Source organism: Nomascus leucogenys, chromosome 2, assembly GCF_006542625.1.
Source record: "Nomascus leucogenys isolate Asia chromosome 2, Asia_NLE_v1, whole genome shotgun sequence".
NCBI lineage: Eukaryota > Metazoa > Chordata > Mammalia > Primates > Hylobatidae > Nomascus > Nomascus leucogenys.
This window is the reverse complement of record NC_044382.1, coordinates 20,312,298-20,329,350: the sequence shown is the minus strand read 5'-3', so window position 1 is coordinate 20,329,350 and position 17,053 is coordinate 20,312,298.

Here is a 17,053-nt window from a genome sequence, read left to right as displayed (position 1 = left end):
AATAAGGAGTTGTCTACTTGATCTGTCTTGGTGTGCCCCTCCCAAGAGCAATTAAACTCTTAGCATCAGAGAATGACTGGCCTGCAGAAGGCCTTTGTGCTGTGTCCTCCAGTAGCTCACCTTACCAGTGGGGAAACAGAGGCCCAGGGAAGGAGAGGGACTTACTATAAATGTCTCAGCTAGTTAGGTGTGGGACAAGGACTAGCTCCAATGTCCTGACTCTGTAGCCTAGCAAATTTTCTACTTATAAATAGGACTTACCAAAAAGACTTCCAGGAAATTCTTGCATCCTTACCTGCTGCCAAGTGAACCCTGAGCCCCTTCCCCCAAGAAAGATGTTTCCTCCCCACTCCCAACAGGATCAACTCTAATTCAACTCTATCAATGACTGTAAGATAATCATTGAATCTATGGACGGATTTCAGTTTTGAAGACAATATCATACTCATAATAAAAAATGCCAAGGACTTTCCCCAGCTCTGCCATTCTGCAGTGTGGTTATTTATTATATACTCATATGTCATTGTGGTTTTTTCTTCGTATGTTTAAATTCTTTTTTTCCCCACCAGTAAACCACATTATTTCAGACCAGTGAGACATCTCCACATGGACTAGTAAATATGACAAATTCAGTCATGTTTTCAAAGAAAAGCATTTTCATTATGTGAAAGTAACTCCATAAACCCAGTTAGGAGACTACATTTCTTATGAGAAGTCCTTAAAAGATCTGCTTTAGGAAGCATACATTCAACAAATGTTTTTGAGTGCCTGCTATACACTGTTGTGATGATTGTTGGAATAACAAAGATGAAAACAGTTACTCCCCTCCCTGAAGAAGTTTACGGTGGAGTAGGGGTATAATAATTAGCTAATCAAGATGATAGTGTTTGTCAGACACCATAGTCTCTAAGATGATTGATAAAATGAATCTTTTTCATGCAGCTTAAATATCTTACAATCTTCTGCCTCAGAATTTTCTTTATGTTTCTAATATTGTCAGCAAACCTTTTCATGGTGGAAAGTAAAAGGGCAAGATCAGCCCAACTCCAGTTCAAGGGATTGCAAATTCTGACTCAGTAAAGCAAGACTTGATGAGGTATTCCTTGCACACAGCAACCCCCCACTGACCACATAACCTTTCTTGTACCAAATAATGAATCCACATATATGTGCTGGTCTGATGAAGGCAGCATATCTTATTGCCCTAACCTCCACAAAAGACACAAGGGTGTGTCTTCCATTGGCCCCATCTCTAAATCACCTGTAACCCAGAAGTCCCAGTCTGTCCCCGGGCAGAGGTCAGGGGAAACGGGCTCCTGTTATCTGGTTTTGCTGATACGCCAAGCTAATGGCATGAAGCTCTCTTGGCCTTCCAGAATGGAAGAAACAGAACACCAATTTAAATCATGAAAAAAGTCAGTGAATCTATCATCATTAATCTTGCTGTCAGTTTTAATTTGGGGGACATTACCTCACTCAACACCAGTTGAAAAGAGCTGCCAAAGTCGATGATGTCATCATCACTAGCTGCGTCTGACCCTGCCTGCTGATTCTCAGAGCTTGGAGCAAGTTAATAAATCCCCTGGCTCTTGGACACACAGTGGAGTTTTATTACAATGAAGGTATAACCCATGATGTTGTTTCAATTAAATGGCCTGAGAAAATACTTTCTTGTGTTTAACAAAACTGTAAAACATAATTATCCTCATGCAGTTGAGTCTGTTCATTGTGCTGACGTGATAATTATATATTATCTTCCCCACCTCTCTCTCACACAAACACAGATGCACACACCCACATGCACATCTCAGAGAGGAGAGGAAGGAATTTCAAACATGGACCTAAAGACAGCTGAAGATTCTGCATATGTATCTTTTCTAGGTTACCACCCCATTGGTTGCTGCATATCTGCATAACCACACTGAAGCATCCAGGCGCTTTCTGTGTGAAAGGCAGTTGAGAGAAGTTGGGGCTTGGCATCTGAGCAGAACCTTGACTCTCTTCAAAAGGGGGCTGACACACTGGAGAAACCCTGGAGACCAACAGCTGGCTTGCACAAAACTCGGACCTCATTGCTCTTCAAATATTTATGAATAATTTCCTTCAACGTGTTTGCTAACTGTTAAGGATATTAGTTTTTGCTGGTCTTCTTACTCATGGCCCATCTGAAGTCCCCTGGCCTGACCCTCCTGTGAAGTCATCCTGTTGAATGGGTGCCACTGGGTCGGGGCATTGCCATAGTGTCAGCCCACGGGGCCATAAACACAGGCTTTGCCAGATCCCTGCCCCTTCAACTGGGGGAGGCTGGGTGGTAAGGTGAGAAGGCGCCTTCCTTCCAGCCCATTTTTTCCAAAGCAGCAAGTTTCGAGAACATCACATTTGGTATACGGCATAGAAGAGGAATGTCGTCACACACAACTTTGGGGTGATTATCTCCTATCCTAAGTGCCATCTGTATGGTATTATGCTTATGTGACTGCGTGAATGTATACATGGACACACACACACACACACACACACACACACACACACTTTTAAGTTTTCAAGCAAAATGAGTTTAGTAAGTATTAGAAACCTGGCCCCAGTCCCCAAGAGTCTCCTCCCTCTGATTTATTCCAAGTGACTCCTCCTAAACTCTTTTTCCCTCATCCCAGTGAGCTTCCCTAAATGGCTTTCATCAGTCATGCCAAATGGTACACTTGGATTTGCACAGAGCACAAATGAAGATGCACGAAGCCCCTAAAGCTCATTTTCCATGCCCATCTCAAACAGGAACTGATCCTAGATCTCCAAGGGTAAGTGAGCAGTATGCAATTTCACTGTCCCTTTAGTCCTCCTAGTTGGAGGCCCTTTGAGATTCTTATGATTTCTTAATGGTCTAATATAAAGTATATCCATGCACAAGATACATCGCCTGATATAAGAATCCATAACTGCGTCCTGTTGACAGTTCCTGCTATTTATGGAGTATTGTCTTGACATACTTGTTAAACCTCAATAAATATGTTTTTAATAACCATATGGTATTTAACATATAATAACTGTCTTATTAGCTCTAAATTAAATCCTTGCTCATGACACTTAATTTAAAGTGTAACCAGCATTTCTCTGGCTAAGAAAGGATTTGAAACACCCATGGTGAGGACACTTCTTTTGGAGAGAAAAGAATGTATAAAAATCATGTGCTTTCCAAGAAAGGAACAATAGATGCTGAGGCTTAGGAGGGTGGAGGGTTGGAGGAGGGTAAGGACTGAAAAACTACCTATTGGGTATTGTGCTTATTAACTAGTGACAAAATGACCTGGAACCAAGCTTGTCCAACCTGCAGCCTGCAGGCTGCATGCGGCCCAGGACAGATTTGAATGCGGCCCAACACGAATTCATAAATTTTCTTAAAACACTGTGAGGTTTCTTTGCAAGATTTTTTTTTTTTTTTTTTTTTTTTTTTTTTTCTCATCAGTTTTCGTTAGTGTTAGTGTGGCCAAAGACAGTTCTTCCTCTTCCAGTGTGGCCCAGGGAAGCCAAAAGATTGGGCACTCCTGCCACCAAACCCCTGTAAACATGCAACTTACCTATATAACAAACCTGCACATGCACCCCTGAAACTAATAATATATATATGATATATATATATTTCTCAAAGTCATGTGTTTTCATGATGTGATTAAATTGCATTGTTTCAAATTCATTACATGGGTGGTCTGAGTGAAAATAACTCACAGTGGAGTTACAGCAATGTAGGAAATTGACTAAAGGGTCGCATTCAGAGCCCAAGTATTGCAAGCATGATGCACATGGATGTTTAAGGTATGCCAAGACAAGGGTTGGGCTTATTTTATTTTATTTTATTTTATTTTGTTCTTCATGCCCCTTTTCACTACCCAGCATGAATGTGACAGACAGTGCTGATTCTGGATAAAATAGTAAAGAACAAAAATCAGGTTGCAAAGCACTCACTTTCTCTGTAGGTAACCCCTGCCCTTTTTATTGTTGTTGTTTTCACTTCACTCATTTTGTCTATTGGTGACTCAGTTTCCCACCTAGTTGCCTGAAGAAGGCTTATAGTACATGCCATTATGCTTCAATACTTTTTTTTCTTAATACTTTGATAATCCCCAGTGTGTAGGGCAAATGGACTGAAAGAGGCTTGCAGAGACCTGGCTGGGAAGACAGGTGCTGTGGTTGGGTTCTGGATGATGAAAATTGCTCAGGCAGGGAAATTGCCCAAAGAGCTTTGGAGCAGAAAGAGGCAGAGGGTGGGCCGGGTGTGGTGGCTCACGCCTGTAATCCCAGCACTTTGGGAGGCCTCACGAGGTCAGGAGATCAAGACCATCCTGGCTAACAAGGTGAAACTCTGTCTCTACTGAAAATACAAAAATATTAGCCAGGCTTGGTGGCAGCGCCTGTAGTCCCAGCTAGTCGGGAGGCTGAGGCAGGAGAATGGCATGAGCCTGGGAGGCGGAGCTTGCAGTGAGCCGAGATTGTGCCACTGCACTCCAGCTTGGGAGACAAAGGGAGACTCTGTCTCAAAAAAAAAAAAAAAAAAAAAAAATAGGCGAAGGGTGGGTCTAGTCTCCGCCCGGGAAGCACTTACTCTATGGGGCTGGATGAAGTGTGAGGAAGGGAAAGCCCAAGTGAGAGGGAGAACAAGCAAGCAAGAGAGATGGAGAGGGTGAGGCCAGCTGCTGGAGGAGTTAAGGGAGGCTGAGCTGATATCAGAAAAGATTCCAAGAAGCAGGTGGCACTTGACCTGACCTCATGAGCCTTAGGATGGGTAGCATTAAGCTCTGATAAATATTAAGTAGAGCTCCATTTATTCCAGGCAATTGCTTTGTAGTCCCCCAACAGCAGTTCTAGCCTCACTCAGGAACTTGTTAGAAAAGCAAGTTCGTGGGCCCCACTCCAGATCTATGGAACCAGAGATCCTGGGATACGATTCAGCATTCTTTGTTTTAGAAGTCCTTCAGGTGGTTTAGATGCATGCCAAAATTTGAGAACCACTGCTCCAGGCAGGGTTTGTTAACCTCAGAACTATTGATGTTTAGGGTGGATAATTCTCTGTGGTGGGTGGCAGTCCTCTGCACTGTAGGATGTTTGGCAGCATCTGGCTTCTACCCAGTAGACACTGGTAGCACCCCACCCCATCCCCTAGCTATGAAACCAAAATGTCTCCAGACATTGCCAAAGATCCCTAGGTAGCAAAATCACACTCCCTGGTTGACAATCACTACTTCAAGAAAAAGCACAGCATATACAAAGTTATGGTGGTAGGAATCTCAGGGTATGTTTGAGAAATAAAAAATACTCCAGTATGATGAACATTCTTGGCATGAGTACAGGAGTGTTAGAAAAAAGCTAGAAAGGTAGGCCGTAGCCTGGGTTTGGAAACCGTTGAATGGTGTGTTAATTTGTTTGGACTTAATTCAGAGGGCAATAGGGAGTCACTGAAAGTTTTAGGTAGAGGGTGACATAACTAAATCTCCACTTTAGATTGTGTTAGATTTGAGCAGTGACTTTCAAGCTATTGTAACGAATATACAGTTGGGCCTTGAACAGTGGGGGGGTTAGGGGAACCAACTCCCCAGCTGCCGAAAATCCACGTATAACTTTTGACCCTCTAAAAACCTAACTGCTAATATCTTCCTGTTGACCAGAAGCCTTACCAATAGCATAAACTGTCAATTAACTCATATTTTGTATACAATATGTATTATGTACTGTGTTCTTACAAGAAAGTAAGCTATAGAAAGGAAAATGTTATTAAGACAATCACAAGAAAAAATATATTTATGATTCATTAAGTGCAAGTGGATCATCAGCAAGGTCTTCATCGTCATCATCTTGACATTGAGCAGGCTGAGGAGGAGGAGGAGGAAAAGAAGGGGTTGGTCTTGCTGTCTCGAGGTGGCTGACGTGGAAAAAATCTACGTATATGTGGACCTGTGCAGTTCAAACTCGTGTTGTTCAAGGGTCACTTGTATTTATGTAATTTCTCAGGACATACACATATACATTTAACAAAACTTTTACATGTATTTTTTATGTTACTTGCAATGCAGTCTGATTTTTATCTACTCTATTCCATTTTTTAAGCTGTTCATAACACATTAAATAATTTCATAACCCACTAATGGGCATGGTCCACAATTTGAAAACACTGGACTAAAAATTAGAGGCATTGAAAAGGAGGGAGCAGAGAGATTGGGAGAGAAGTATTTCAGTGGGCCCAGGCAAAAGATAATGGAAGCCTGATAATCGGGTGGAAATAGGACAGAGGAAATAGCTGGCAGGGACATTTCAGATATAGCACCTATAAGGAAGAAGGAGAAATCAGGAAAAAACAAAAGGCATGGATTTTCTCAATTTTTGTAATTTTTTTGTGCTACCACATAAATAGATGCCTAAATAATAAATAGATTTGAAGAAGGTTGTTTGGTTTTTCTTTCTTCACTAGTTTTTGGCAGGGGGAAGATACTGTTTCTAAGTGTGGACCTGCTGAGTTTGAGCTGCTTAGCAAGGTAGAAGTGTCCAGCAAACAGCAGCAAAAGTGGGCTGTGGCATGGATGAGGGTCAGGGTTGGTGTTGTGGATTTATGAGTCATGCCCATGCAAGGCCTGGCGGATGAGGTCACCCGAGGAGGGAGAATGTGGTTTCTGAGACTAATAGCTTCCCTCTGTATATTGATATCTATCTGAGTAATAATATTCATTTCTAGTGTAATAAAGACCCACTCAGCAGATGGTATCACATCATAAATAAGTCAAAGCAAACCCAAGACATGATCCTTGCCCTCTGAGAGGCTATAATTCAACTAGGCCCTCCTGGTTTGATCTGAGCCATATTTTCTTATTTATTGAGCACCATCTATTAGCTATGCACTATTCTAAGTGCTGAGAATAAAGCAGTGAACAAAATAAACACCCCTGCCAGCATGGAGCTTATTCTCTAGCAGAGGAATGTGGACAATAGACAAAACAAACACAAAACAAATGAAATATTTATGATGTCAGATGGTGGTAAGTGCTATAGAAAAAAAATAAGCAGGGAAGAAAATAGGGATGCCAGATGGGAGAACTGCGACTTTAAATCAGGGGAGCTTTCTTGAGAAACTGGCAATTGAGGCCCCTGGTAATCCCTGGTTTCTTGGGATGATTGATATGACTGGGGATGAAAACATAATGAGGCTAGTTCTGATCATCTCAAGGCAGAGCATGATGCAAGGCTGTGCAGGGTGGGGTGGGAGGGAGGGAGTGGAGGTCTTACCAGCAGCACTTGGGGAAGACCCCACTCCCCAGGGTCTTCTTTTTACCTCTGCTTTTGGAGACATTTGATCTCTGTCTTCTTCATCTTACTACACTTCCATTTGTTAAATTTCTTCCTTTCCAAAGCTCTTTCTCATCTTATTTTTCATTTGAAAGTCATAGAACTTCTGGACCTGGGGAATCTTAGGACTCAGAACAGGTGAGAGGCACTGGTTCTATCTTGTAGGTATCTGCTCTTCACTGACTATCGGACACTGGTTCTGTGGCATGTTAGTTGTTACATGAAAATAAAAGTCTGTTTTCAAATATGTTTGAGAAGTACTGAGCTAAACACGTTGAATGGATTACTGACTGTAGGACTTCACGAAATCTTTAGTGTGCTACTGGGCACTGGCAAATCCCCAAAGAAGGAAACAGTATGCATGGTTTCCCAAACTTATTTGGCCATGGATATGCTTTGTTATGGAAAATCTCTTGAGGGATTATTGTTCCTAGGTACACACTTTGGGAAACAGCCTGCTGTATTATATGATGATGGGCAAATCATTTAGCCCTTCTGAATCTTTTTCTTCTCATCCATAAAATGAGAGTGTTGGCATGCTGTCCAAAGAATGTTAATACTGCCACAGGGCTCTGTCCTTGGCCTTGAACTTGCTCAGAATTTTATCAGTGACCTCGGTGAAGAGAAAAGAGATAATTATCACATCTGGAGATGGCACAAGGTTGGCAGGGGTGGCTGATAGGTCAGATGACAGAATCAAGACTTAAACTTATGTTGACATGTTAGGATGATAGGCCAAACTATCTGCAGAAAATCTAATAAGGATGATATATGGTTCTGCTTTTAGTTTCAGAAAATTGATTTTTGAAGTATAAGATGTAGAAGAGCAGCCTTGACAGCAGTTTATGTAAAAAAATAAAAAAAGACCCGAAGACTTTGATTTACCACAAGCCCAAGATGAGCCATCAGGGGATGTGGCTGCTCTAAAACTGAACTCATGAGGTTCTTTTAGTAGAAATAATTCTATTCTGAGGGAGCTGTGGGTTTCCCAGGGCCTGGCTCTTCTGATTACTTGCCACCTGGAGTATTAGTATCCAACATTTTTGAGTGCATATTACATGCTTATCACTGTATCATGCATGTTATGTGTATCCTCTGATTTAGTTCCCACGCTAGATGTGAGGAATTATTATTATAATAATATATATTGTACAGATGAGGACACCGAGGCTCAGAGATCGGTGTGGAGCCTGGATTTGAAAGCTGTGGATTGTGTCTAGAGCCTGGATTATTTTGACTTCCACCAGGATGGCAAGAGATCTGGGAATCATAAGATTTGAAGAGTTGAGGGAATGAGTGATGTGCTGTTTAAAAGGAAAAAAGGGCTGAAAATGAACATTATCTTCTAACAACAAAAGCTTTTCTGTTGAAAAGGAATCGACTGTTGCTGTGCCCCTTAATAGGATGGAAGTAGAAATGGTTGTTAGAAGTCACAGGGAGACTTTTAATTTAATATAAAGAAAGACTTTCTAAAGACTAGACTGATCCAAAATGGATTGGAAAACCTCATTAAGTAGCCTTCTGCTTCTTTCTCTTTCTCTCTCTAAATATTTAGGTAGAGGTTAAACAATTATGGATGTTAGTACTTGGTAAAATGTCACACTACATTAATGGAGCTACTAATCAATTACTTTAGTAACTTTGTTGATCTGTTTGTCTATAATGCTCAAGAAACATTGGGATACACAAAATAATGTGACACACTCCTTGCTTTCAAACAACTTCTTATCAAGTCAGGAAGACAGATATGAAACAAATGACAAGTGATCCTGGACTTGACAATGACTTAATTTGTGAGCTCTGCCTTCATGATACTTTTTACCCTAAGTATCATATACCCGTCAGGGCCAACCAAAGCTTGTGTTTTGAGTAGTCCGATGGCTACGGAAGACATATCCTTTTGACAGTCAGGGATCACCTGCAATTCAACAGTGGTCAGGGATCACCTGCAATTCAACAGTGGTCAGGGATCACCTGCAATTCAGCAGACTCTGGTACAAATGGGAGAGCAAGAGAACATTGAAGATGTGGAGAAAGAGGAGGAAATGGAAGCAGAAGCATTAGCCAAAGAAGTCTAAGTGTGGGGCCATGCTACCAAGAAGCTGTTTGTCCCTGACGCTTTCAAAGGCATTAATGCACGCTGAAACTTAGGGAGTTTCCAAGACTGATAACCCTAGTGTGAATACCATGCCGGTTATGACAGCAAAGAAGAGCACCTATACTTCCTCCAGGGAAATTCACTTGGAAAAGAAAGAAGGCTGGGCATGGTGGCTCATGCCTGTAATCCCAGCACTTTGGGAGGCCAAGGCAGACGGATCATGAGGTCAGGAGATCGAGACCATCCTGGCTAACAGGGTGAAACCCCATCTCCACTAAAAAATACAAAAAAATTAGCAGGGCGTGGTGGCGGGCACCTGTAGTCCCAGCTACTCGGGAGGCTGAGGCGGAGCTTGCAGTGAGCCAAGATCGTGCCACTGCACTCCAGCCTGGGCAACAGAGCAAGACTACCATCTCAAAAAAAAAAAAAATCCAACCCAAGCTCATTAGATTCTTGTTTTAAGAAGCCTCATTCAGTCTAATCCATGATGAAGCAATTCCCAGAAAGAACTTTTAGAGTATAGCATTTGTATTCAGTGTTTTATGTTATAAATACTTGCACAATTTTTTTTTCAGGGCACATTTCATATTAGGTTTGAAATTTGTATAGATTGGTGGACTTACTTAGAATAGGCTTTGCTTTCTATGTCAAAGTTGGACTCAAAGGTAGAGGTCCTTATATATAATGTGACTTTTACAATTGCAATGTGTATAGGATACAATGGGGTACACCAGCAAGGGGGAGACCCATGGCCCTGGAGATGGACAGGAGGTCAGAAATGGTTCATGATGAGGTGATGCTTGAAATGCTAGTAGGAATTATTCACACAGACAAGAGAATAAAAGGACAACACTAGCAAAGGAAGTAATGGGCTCAACACCACAAAGCCTATGGTAGTATACCTTCCACCTCTCAAATTACTCCATGACCAGATCATCCTCTACCATCATTCTAGATAGCCATTACCTATCCAGGGTGATTTTAGGTGACTGCGCAAACTTGTGGCATCAAATAAGACTGAATCTGAAAATGAAAAAGTCATTCTTTTAAAAATTCTCTTTTAATCCTTCTAATTGCATCAAAGAAAAAAGTCTTAGATTCATGCTACTGTTCATGTGAATAGCCTTTTTAACAAAGAGAGGGAATATCCCAAGTTTATTTTCCTATTCCTCAGTTCTCTCATCTGCAAAATGGGGACAACAATAGAGGCTAGTTGATAGACTGTTGTCGATTAAATGAAATATTATCTGTAAAGCCTTCAGAACAGTATCTGGCACATATTAAGGTCTCAGTAAGTATTTGCTATTATTATTTTTATTTTTGTTGCTATTGTCTTCCTAGGCAAGCAACATTTATCGTTTAGAATGTAACAATATGGTTTTGTTTTGAATAAATTCATTTTTACAGTTAATAGTTGCCCCCTAAATTTTGTAACTGATACTGGTTTATTTTTAAATTAAGAACGTGGACAAGCCAGGGAGAATGGGAATGAATACATTTAGAGAAATATAGCCCCAGGTGATTTGTCAGGGTTTCTGCAGCTCTAAATGTCAAAGACTGTACTGATGGAGGAGGGAGGCCCAGAGAGGACAGAAACTTTACCCAAGGTCACGGGCCTCATTAGTGGCAGAGCTAGGAGCAGATCCAAGACCTCCAGATGCTCAGGCTCACGTTCTTCCCTCTGGAACTTGTTCAGGGTCCAAAGCCCTGGGACTCTTCTCAGCTGAGAGAGCCCTGTCTTGGCCTTGACCTGGCAAAAGGTGCACAGCCAGGGTTGCAGCTCTACAGAAAGCTCTGTTTACTCCCTCTGACTGCACTGAACCCTGAACCATGTCCTAAAACCAACAGTTGCTTGCTGTAATATTCCTACATTCTTACTGAGCCCTAACACCACGTTCAACACTGGGAATTTGGGTGGGCCCAGAGTGCCTTTAGTATTACTGCTATAATTCAAAACATCCCAATTATTATTTTCTCCATGAGATGAAGCCAGGAGAGTGCTGTTAAGTGGAGAGAAAAGTGTTTGTTACACTAGGCGTTCCAACAAAATGTCCTCCTTTGCTATTAAATCATAGCTTTTCTAAATGAAATGATATTTTGCAAACTTTGGCAGTGACCAAAGTTTGGACATTGTGCAGGGTCCAAATTTTCTCTCTCTTTCCCATTTTGTGCTTTTTCTCCATGTGGTCCAGAGAATTACTATTTGCTGGCTTTACTTTTCTTGTATGTCTTTCCTTATGACCCAAGTTGTCTACTTTCCCCAAAGACCTCAGATAACTTGATTTTCTACCCACAACTTGTCATTTTAATAAAGAATGAAACTGATAAATAGAGGCTACAGACTACAGCCCATTACCCAAATGGGTTGTTTCTCAGAATCCCCCTTTCTTTCGAGTTAAGTGTGAATGGCTACATGGAAAGAGATGTGCTTGTTACCATGATGCCCCCAAACAGTAAATTAATGATGGTCTATTAACATGGGAATTAAATCTGCAAAGGCTGAAAGTGATCAATAAATTCTATGAAAAAATGGCTTCAACCATATAAAACCCTCTACTGGACTCTTTTGTTCAGTCCTGTTTCCTGTGTGACCTGTACTAATGGGTACCCACCCATTTCCTAATCACCTCCACTGCCACCAAGAAGCTCTTAGTGGAATTGGCATTCTCAGGTCCCATCTTCTCTTTCATTTCTTGGTCTTCACTGACGTGACCTGAACAATTCAAGAGCGTGGCTTCCACATCCTTAGCTCCACTTTTGGAGCTCAAAGGAGGATTCAGAGCCGAGGAAACCCATTGACAGGCCTGGGGCATGCATGAGCCTACAGCTGGGCTGCTGTTCTTCTACAAGACCTGGGGGACATGGAGTAGTATTGAGATTGCAAATCAGAAAAACTCTCTCTGCAGCCTGGCTTACATTGAGGAAAATTCCTGCTGATGCATCGAAAGGCAGGAGTCTGCTCCCCTGCTCACTGACCACAGAGCACAGCCCATGCCTCTGCTCTCGGCATCCTTGGGCAGTGTCTCTCAGTAGGCTTACCTGTATCTCTCTTGGGCGTCTTGGGCCCTCTTTCTCCCTTTCTTGCCAAATCTCCTTCCTTAAACAGTTATCTAGGCCTGTAACGTAACTTTGATATGTTTGGACTAAGAGTTCAGGGCACAGAAATGGTAAATGAGAGCAACTCCCTGTTTCCTGAGAATGGGAGCTTCTCATTATTCGAGTATTTTGGTATTCGTGCATTCATTCATTCATTCATTCGTTGATTTAACAAATATTTATTAAGAGTAGTACAAAGCACCATTCTAGGAACTAATTGTGAACAAGACAGGCAAGAATCTCGCCCTTATGGAACTTACATTCCTGGGATCAAGTCTGGCTTCATAATTTGTGAGGCCAGTACAAATGAAAATGCAGAGCCTTTGTTAAAAAATAATTAAGATTTTTCATGACAGTAACAGCAGAGCATTACCGTCTTGAGGCATGGGGGCCTTTTAAGTGTGGGGCTAAGTGCAACTTGTTCAGGTTACACACCCATAAAGCTGGCCCTGGTAGGGGTGACTGGAAAGTAAACACGCACGTCTCTGATGGATGAGCATTCCAAAGGATGAGACCCAATTCATTGACTTCCTACAGGACTGACAACAGTTGGATTGTTCTTTAATGATTCAGAAATCAAGACAGAATTTTTCTGGGTCTCAGGTCATCATTAAGTATAGTTTGTTGTTGCATAATTAAAGTATTGGCTTTGTGAGCTCTGAGTAACAGGATGATGGTTTATGGAGAGTCAGTGTGTTTGGAATGATAAGCCCAAGATAATGATACTTTTGAAGATGAAAACGAGTAGAGTTACTTCTCATGATTGCTTCCCACAAACTCCTGAAAATCCTCTAAATACTCAAACAAATAAAACTAAGCATGCTACCTGAATACAGAAACTGTTACAGCTGCAGATATAAATTATTCTAGTAGTGTAGGATAACCTGTTTTAAGGGGACCCAGTGGACTACCTGTGCAATGAATAGGTTTAGAGGTTAATTTCTCAGACAATTCATGTAAATTCCGAATGTGATTTTGAATGCAGTGTTGGCAGGTATCTGTGAATGGCTGGCTATTCCACAGGTTCCCAAATTTCAGCCCCTAAGCTTGGCCAGCCCCTTTCTTTACCCCTGTTCAAATGTCTCTTTTCCATCCAAAAGTAATGAAAAGAGAGCCAAGGATCTGACAGTGGATTCTGTTAACTTCATTGTTGAAAAAAAAAAAATACCAATACCATGATTCTTTGTTTCAAGCCCAACTGACAAGGAGGGAAACTCTAGTGAATGTGCTGGCATACATGTACTGGACTTTTATGAAAATTAAAAACAATCCTTTCATTTGGAAATGAAAGCCAATTGAGTAATAGCACTGTGTAGGAAAGATTTTGTTCTCAAGGTGAGTATTTCACAACTGGGGCTGTTCGGGGGCCCATGTGTTTCACAAGTGATGTGTGTCATCATCATTAACTAGTCTGGTGTATAGAAAGATCACTGAATGGAAACATGGGTTTTTAGTCCTATCTCTGCCATGAAGTCAGGTTCCTAGCTCTCTCAGTTTTTCATCTGTAGAATGGGGGAGATAATAGCCCATCACTGAGAGTTATTGTGAGATTCAAATTAGCAATATATATAAAAGTCTTTGTAAACTGCGTGTTGTTTTACAAATATTGGGTTTATTATTACTGTAATTGCCATTTTATTTATTTCTGTTTTCCAAGGTGAGCTCTTTGCGTGTTAAATGCAAAGGTGGGATGAAGAGACATTGCAGGTGCAGCCCTCTGATTACTCCCTTGGGGGAAGTAGATCAAGGCTATGATGTTGCCTGACAGTGGTGGTTGAAGGCAGCTGAGTCCTGTCATGGAAAATGTGAAGGCCCTCCCCTTTTTCATTTCCCTCCAGGAACTTCTGCCTGTAGTAATAAAGAATCCTGTGTTCATGCCTGTGTTGCTTCGTTTTAGGAGCTTGACTTTTATATGAATCTTTGTCCACATGCAGGGCTGCTGACTATTGTTTCTGCCTCAGCTTACCCACGAAGAAAGGGAAGTGTGTGACATTAAATGATTTGCCCAGGTCACCCAGAAAGACAGTGATGGAGCCTAAGAAAGAGAGGATAAGTTGTTTTTCTTCATTCTCTACCTCAGCCACCAGAGGAAATCCCAGCATAGTGACCAGGATGGTTCAATAATCAGCCCTCCTTCCTTCCCATGACCAGAAGCCACAGTTATTTCCATGAGGATGCTGGTGTTTGGCTTCCTTCCTGCCTCATTTGGGTTGTCTTTGCTGTAGAGCTTGCTTTTCTGTAAGGCCAACGCTGTATCAGAACCCATGGATTATAAGCAATATTCACTGTGTGCCGAACCCTTAACACTAGGCACTGGGAGACACCATGAGGGGACCTAACCCATCTACAACATAAAAATAAGCCTATGGAACAGAATTGGGGGAACCTAGAAAGACCTGCTCTGGGGAGCCATTTATACCTGGCTTTGAATCTCAGGGCAGTCACTTATCAGCTGTGTAGCTTTGGGGAAGTTACACAATCTCTCTGAGCCTTGCTTCCTTCACTTTCAAAATGGAACTTGTAGCATCTACCACAAAAAGAATATTCTGAGAATTCAAGAAGCCTATTTATACATGTATATCTAAATGTGGGCATACATGGAAAATGAGATGAGAAACAGAAGGAAAGAGAGAAAGGGAGGCTAGCACATGTTTATCACGGGTTAAGAGTGCAATAAACATCATCTTAATCTTTCTTTTCTCTAATTGGCCTACTATTAATCTTCAAATCTTGACCTCAGGACACTTCTCAAGGGCTGTCATAAAACATTATTGTTTTTTCTGAATTCAGCACTAAGTCATGTTCAGAGAGAACTGTTTGTTAGTTCTTAGAGGGAAGAGTTAGTTTATGACTTCTTAAAACAGGATTAATGCCTGAGGCCTAGTTTGCTCCAGAAGCACTGTGCTCCCATAGCACCCTGTACTCTCCCATCATAACCTGGAAGAGGGCTAGATGCTATCACTTGTTTCAATTTCTGCCTTCCCTGCCTGGCTATCAGTCCCCTGAGATCAGGGAGAGTGTCTGTCCTGTTCAATACCCACACCTAGCTTATGCCTGCCCATGCTAGCAAACCAATAAATGATTGTAGGAAAAGCTAAAAGGAGCTAAGTTCATGGGTGCTAGGTTTGAAATGGGTTATTAAAAAGCTGTATGCATTTCAGGTATATTTCCATCTTTTTGATATTGATGTGTATAGGACAACCTGTCTCTCAAGGTTCTTCCCACAGAAGGAAGAACCTTGGTCTTGCAGAACCATTTGTTCTTTCATTTACTTAACAAAATACATTTAGCATCAACTACATGCCAAGCAGTTTTCTAGGTGCTGGGATACATACAGAAGTCACCTAAAGAGACGTAAGGTGACTCTAAGAGATCACATTCTAGTTGGAGAAAGCAGGCAACAAACACATATACAATATGCCCAGAGCTGTGAAAGAAGATGAAGGTGGATAACAGGGTGGGAAAATGAGAGGGGTGCTGTTTTAGATGGGATTCTCAGAGAGGCCTCAGATAAAGGGAAATTCAGCAGAGGCCTGCAGAAGTGAGGAACTGAGCCTGTGGGTATCAGAGGAAGTAGATTTGAAATAGCAGGATCAGCCAAAGTTGACTGTCATCATTGGCTTCCACTCTGATGGTGGCTGGAAGTCATAGGAGTGAGGGAGACTGTTGGAGCCAGCGTGGTGATTGTGAAGGGAACCTCATGCTTCTCAGTGCTCACTCAGGGCAACTCTGGCTCCTCTTTCAGGCAAATGCAGGTGGATATGCTAGTCTTTGGGCAAGAGAAACAGCTGTGGCTTTATATCTTGGCCAATATTCATACGAGGTTTTTAACGATGGAAAATGCAAACCTGCAGGAACGATTCCCACACCACCTGAAGACCAAACACCTCTTTACATTACCCAGGTTGCTAAAGGGCCTGGCAGTGACTCCTTGACTGTGAGTGGGTACTGGCCAGGAAAACAGCTCTTGGGAGCCAACGAAGGCAGATGCCAGTCCCTGGCACCTCTAGTCCACCACAGATGAGGAACAGAAGAGTTATGATGGGGCAGGGGAACATGACACTCGTCCACAGAGCACACACAGCAGCAGAGAGACAGTTAATCTTCCATCTAAAGGATTTTTGAGGCTGCTTAGAGAGAGGACATATTTCCAATTTCTCCTGAGAGGAAAAACTGATGGGAAAGTTGCAGCTTCAGTCAGTCCCCAGCTCACAGAGAAGAGCCTGAAAAATCACACATGAGAAGATATGAAACAGAACGAAGGAGCTGAGAGCTCCTCTGAGAAACTTGGAGGCGCAGTGACAGCTGGAAAGCCTTGTTTTCCTCAGGTTTCCAAACTTCCCTCAACGAACTTCACTGTTGGTCTCCGTCTGGTGTGAAATGATTAATTCTTTCAAATGACACATGGAGCCGCCGAGACCAGGGATGACTTTTCTCCATTTTAGAACCAGCAAGAAAAGGATTTCTGCCACTCCTTTCTGGTTGTTTTGTTTTGTTGTTGTTTTTAAATCTGACCCTCCTCCCCATCAATATTGA